The sequence below is a fragment of the Callospermophilus lateralis genome, chromosome 11, assembly GCF_048772815.1.
Source record: "Callospermophilus lateralis isolate mCalLat2 chromosome 11, mCalLat2.hap1, whole genome shotgun sequence".
NCBI lineage: Eukaryota > Metazoa > Chordata > Mammalia > Rodentia > Sciuridae > Callospermophilus > Callospermophilus lateralis.
The window spans coordinates 11,755,899-11,762,186 of record NC_135315.1 but is presented as its reverse complement, the minus strand read 5'-3'; positions in this window follow the sequence as shown (position 1 = coordinate 11,762,186).

The window sequence follows — 6,288 nt, the reverse complement described above, 5'->3', positions numbered from 1 at the left end:
TTAGGGATACTGGACATGTAACCCTGAGGTCAGTTCCTGGTCCATGATATAGCTAAGATGTGGATCCAAAAAGCATAGGTGAACTTGCTAGATTATTACCTTTACAAATGTCAAGTCAAGCCAGAGAGATGTAAAGTCAGGGCCAAAGAAAGCTAAGGTAAAAATGCAAGCTGAAGTTAGGAGACAGCAGATGTAAGATGGGTAGAGGGGGCCAATCAGAAAAGGGAAGCAGCTGGGCACCACACACTGTGGTGCACATCAGTAATTTCAGCAGCTCAGGAGGGGGAGGCAGAAGAACCTCAAGTTCAAGGCCAACCTCAGCAACTTAGCAAGACCCTAAGCAACTTAAAGAGACCCTGTCTCAACATAAAAAGGGCTGGGCATGGCTCAGTGGTAAAATGCCCCTGGGTTCAATCCCTGGTGGTGGTAGTAGTAGTAGTAGTAGAAGAGGGGGAGGAGGAGGAGGAGGAGGGGGAAAGGGAAGCAAATAAATTGCACAAGCCAAGAGCAGCCAAGCTAAGCTGGGTCAGAACCCTTCCAAGACTAAGGGTATCTTCCTATCTGAGTCTCTTTGTCTTGCAACTAAAAGGGCCCAGTGTATAATGTGGTGGTAAAGGTTTAGGAAATGTCCTGGAAGTGGGGTGGGGATGGATATCATTCCCATATTTATTTTAAACAGCAAACATTGTATGCCAAGCATTGTGCTAGAATCTGGAATTCAAAGTAGAATACGACCCAGTCCTCACCAAGGATCTCATTTGGTGGGCACGGTGGGGAGAACACTTGCACAAAAAAATGGCATAAAACAAAATCTGATGGGGATCCAGACAACACAATCCAAGGCTTTGTAGAAGAGTACCCTCATTCAGGCTGAGTGGAGGACAAGATCAGGGAGGCTTCCTGGAGGAGGGGTCTTGAGGGAAGATGGGGAGTCAGCCAGGTGAGAGGGCACACAAAGTTACCCCACAGACAACAGCAACCAGAAAAGGGGCAGAGGCCAGGATCAGAAGGCCTGGAAGGTGGGGACAAGGCTTCGCTGGACACCAGCCCACCATAGTGGTGCCGTTTGGAGAGGCTGGGTGTGGAGTTAGAGAGGAAAGGATGTGAGAGAACTTGCCAGAGTGACAGAAATGCTCTACTCTTGACAAGAGCAAATTCCCCTCCACAGGTAGATGTGCGTGTCAAAACTCATTCAGCTGGACTGTTAAAAATCAGAGCATGTCATTATGTATAAACCACGCCTCGGTCAACTTTACCTTGCAATACGGCAGAGGGCACAGTACTGACTCCCAGTCCTGTGACTCAGATGAGCACACATGTCACCATCGTCATGGCCACTGTTGTCCTTGGTGTTCTCAACAGCATCAACAGAAGGGTGTGACTCAGGGCCTCGAGTGGAGTCACGCTGCCCTGAATATGCCACACTGTGATCAATGTAGTCCTGGACCTTGTCCCCAAAGAATAAGACCTCGTCGTGGTACGACGATGTGTCATCCACCAGAAGCATCCATGCGCTTTAAAACCCGGGTCCAAGAGCATCTCAGTAAAGTGTCTCTCCACCCCCAGCCAACTCAGGGCTTGAGTTCAGCCCACTGTGCCAAGTGCTGGGCTCTCAAGCCTAAGGCACACTCCCCACCCTCGTGCCCCTCTCCCAGTCTAGGAGAAATGATGGACAGAACCTTAAATAGTTCATTCCAACAGGAGGGAAGGGTAAGACCACTTGCAGGCAGAGACTTCCATGAAGGAGCCACCGGAGCTGCAGATGGGTCCAGAGGGGAGCAGATGCCAGAATCATTACCGTTTCCCAAATCCAAAGGGAGGCAGGACCAGAGCCCCGGTGGAAGGACTGCCTTCTTGGAGGAGCACCGTCGTTGCCAGAAAGGAAGCTGGGGAAATAAATGACCATCTCTCTCTTTCATTCTGTCCCCAGTCTCCTGTGGGTGCCTCCCTTTGTCCAGCCCTGACTTGACTCCACTGAAGGCTGGGTGGCCCAGTCTTTTAGGGTCAGCCCTTGGGAGCATGAAGTCAGGCAGCAAAATGCAAAGGATTTGGGGGAATGAAGGGACACTGGGAAGGAAAATTATGAAAAGACAGGACAAGGGGTTAAATATCTATTATGGTGTGGAGGCCCAGAGATGTCCTACAGAAGTTCTGTTCATCCTATGTCCCACTCATGCTGTGTCCCCAAGCACTTTCAACAGCTCCTTGACAGCACTGTGTACCCCTCCGTGAACAGCCATCTCCCTGACTTAGATAGAAATGGCGTCAGGTCCTCCTGACTCCCTGGGCCACTGGACATGTTGTACCACCATTTACATTCATATAATTCTGACTCATTTGAAGTTGTTACAAGTGTATATTGCATTTGCCATTCTAAAAAAATAAATCATACAGAGGGGGGAAAACTCTCTTACATGCTGAATGTTTCTCCCCAGCTCCTGTTAGAGAGTAACAGCTCTGGGACACTCTGGTAGGGAAGCCACAGGGTCTTTTGTCCCACAACGTGAGCCTGCGGGGCCCACTCTCCGGTCAGCTCAGCTCGAGGAAACGGTGGTAGGGCTAACTACACCCACCCTTCTCTCTAGATCCACCTTCTCCTCAGAAAATCTATTTCAGCCCGCCAGAAGCTGGCCCCACCTGGTGGCTCATAGTGCTTGATTATGTAGAGGGGAACAAAGGAACTGCACTTTCTGGAAGGTTTCCTGCCTCTCCCTCATCCAGGGCTTGGTTATTCAGAAACGGTTTTAGCCCAGCAGCCACCACCACAAAACACAGTCCTGTAATAAAAACACGGTCCCTGTTATCCTTCTTATCCTAAATTAAACTCACTGGATGCATTCGGAGATGAGAGCTTTCACAAGCATTGTTAAAGAGAACAAAGTCAGGCCTGGCTCTCCCTCCCCGCCTCCCAACTCAGCGGCGTGCCCTTCCCTCTCTCCACCGACCAAGTCACGTTGGAAACGTTGAATGGCATCTGCTAGTTTTTCAAAAGGGTGTCATTATTTCTCATTATGGAAAACTTGGAAGTATAGAATTATTTTTATATAGCCCTGTGGGAAAGGTATTTTTACAACTTGAAATAGGCTTTGGATTTAAGGTGGAGCCGAGGTCAAGGTGGAGTGTGAAGCCTTCAAGACGCAGGATGTGCGTCCCGGTCCCCACTCAGCCTCTGACAGGGTGGGTAGCTTTTTACAATGTAATTTTTGAAAGTTTACCTTTATCAGGGTATAAGTAGTGGTGGCACAAGCAACTCAGGAGGGTGAGGCAGGAGGATCACAAGTTCAAGGTCAGTCTGGGCAACTTAGAAAGACTCTGTCTCAATATAGAAAAAAATAAATAAAAAGGGTTAGAGATGTAGCTTAGTATAGAGCACCCCCGGGGTTCAATTCCCAGTACTAACCACAATAAAAGATGTAATTGGTATACAGTAAACTGTTGATATTTAGAGTGTACAATCCTGTAAGTTTACACACACACACACACACACACACACACACACACATCCGCACACATATAAAATAATGCATTCAATCAAGATCAACATAGGAAATATATCCATTATCCTCTAAAGTTTCCTTGTGCCCTTTTTGACTCCTTCCCCCTCTATTCCCACACAATCACTGATCTGCCTTCTGTCACTATGGATTGGTTGGATGGGTGACTTTGGTCAAGTTACCTATCTCTCTGATTCTCTTGTTTTTCACTAGTAAGAAGAATCACACTTAATAAATGTCAAAATCCCCACCCCATTTTAAAATCCCGTTATTTCAATATTCTAAATAGAATCTTTAAAAACTCAATGAGCCCTAAAGGGAAACAGAGTGAGATTTAGTGATTCCTACAATGTGAGTACCTCTGGACCTAGAGCTTGGCACCTTACCCACATCCTCCTCAATCTATCTATCTTGCAATATATCAATCTTTCTATCATCTGTCTATTGCTGCCTCTCAATACACCAACCGAACCTTGAGAAAGCTAATTCTGCTCTTTCCCATTCTCCCTTTTGTCTTTAGTAGATAGCCTTTCTGGGCTCAAAACTCAAGCTACCCTGCAGACACAAAACTGAATGTTTTGCAAAATGTACAAACCCCTGTAATCCCAGTGGCTTGGGAGGCTGAGGCAAGGAGGATCATGAGTTCAAAGCCAGCCTCAGCAAAAGTGAGACACCAAGCAACTCAGTGAGACCCTGTCTCTAAATTAAATATGAAAAAAAAGGACCAAGATGTGGCTCAATGGTTGAGTGCCCTGAGTTCAATCCCCAGTACCCCCCCAAAAAAAAGTACCAACCCTTATGAGAGGAGGGAATGGGGGTGACTGCCAATAAGTCTGGGGCATAACCCTCGGAATAGACCAAAACCACTGAACTGTTCACTCTAAAGGGGTGAGTTTCACAGCATGTGAAGTATACCTCAGTTTTCTAAAACTACAAACCCAGAGAACACTGCCGTTTACCAAGTCTGAATTTCCTGGGGAGCTGTGCTACGCTGCCCCTCCCTTGCTCAGAGGCCCTCCGTGTCCCCCACCAGGCTCCAGCATGGAGTCCTTCTCTCTGGTCTGGCCCAACCTGACTTGCCAGGCACAGCGTCACTGAGCCTCAGTGTGACGTTTCCTTTCTAGCAGGGCTTGGGGTTTGCTTTTCCGCCAGCCAGCAGGGGTGGCGTCCCACCTTCAGCTCTTTTCTCTTGCTCATGCTCTGTTGAAAATTCCCTCCTCTGCTTCCCTGCTTCAGACCCCAGGCCAAGTGGCGCCATCTGAGGAAACGCCTCCCCCCACCCCGCCCCGCCCCGCCCCAGTGACTTGGGGCTGTAGATCCTTGTCACCTATCTTACCCCGCCTCGTCAATGACTTTCATCCAGAGCGAGGGAAGCCAGGGACTTCTAAGCAGTTGTTTCCAGGTTTGTTTTGGAGCAGGGAGCCGATGTGATTTGTGACACTGCCGATTTCTGGGACATCACTGACCGCAGTTGCTGGAGCAGGGTGGAGAACTGGTGCACATGAGAAGCTCTGGCCAACAGGCACAAGCTGGCTGCCCCACACGAGGGTTCCTAGGACTTTCTCCCAGGCTACTCCACCACCCCTCGCCCGTCCCCTTGTCCTTCTGCTGGGCCCTCAAGAGCATTCTTCATGAATGGTCCTCTCGGTCCTCATGGAACATTCCACCACATCTTCTCCCAAAGTGCACCTGGGCTTGTCCCCTGAGATGTCACGCCCACTGCAGGGAGGTTGCTTTGCTCCCCTGTCATTGCCCCTACTTCTAGGCTGGCATTAGGAGCCCCTCCCCCCACGCTGCCATGGCCACTTCTGTGCCATTACTCTTCCCCCTTCATGCTGAACACTTCCTCCTCAAGGCTCAGGCACCAACTGCACCACACCCCGTCCTCCTTGCTCTCATTTGTCTTCCTCCAGAATCCCCCCAGAACTTGGCACCTTACCCACATCCTCCTCTTATTGTCCTGGGTGATCTCACTAGTGACTGACCCAGAAGACTCCTGAGTCTCACGGGCCCTTGACCACCTCCCTGCCACTGATCTTTGCATCTGTTTCCCTTTAGCCATCGATGTACAGGGCCATATGTTGGCCCTTACCTAAGCTGGGCCATCTTTCGAGCTTGAACTCCCATAACTTGTCCTCTAAGCCCAGCATCTACTTGCCCATTTGCGTTATCTTAACGGAAATTGAGGCAGGAGGATCATAAGTGTGAGGTCAGCCTCAGCAACTTAGTGAGACCCTGTCTCAAAATAAAAAATAAAGAGAGCTGGGAATGTAGCTCATGATAGAGCACCCTGGCACCCCGGGTTTAATTCCCAGCACCACAAAAATAAATAAAAATAATAGGACTTGGTTCAAAAACAGATTATCTCAAGGAGCAGGGAACTGGGTGTCCTTAGGGTGTTTGTAGCCTTGATGTTCGTGGCCCAAAGTTGTAAATGAGATCTACACTATATTTATTTGTAAACTAATGCTCCTGTCTATCTCTTCCAACTCTAAGAATTTTTTAAGTCTCAGGTGGATGTGGCTCCAAGACAGTTTTGTATGGCAGAGAAATGGATGCTGATATTACCAGTCCGGTATCATCAGAAGCCAAGCAATCACCAATTAGAAAGGGTTCCTAAGTTAGCCTGACCTACCTCCTCCATCCAGAGTATCTTGCTCTATCTTAAGACCATTCTCCACTTTGCCATGCAGATGTGAGGCTTGCAGATCTCCTGATGTAGATTTGATCTCTCTTGAGAGAATAGCTATCTCTCCTGCCAATCCACAAGGGAAGAGATGAGTTATATGGCAGA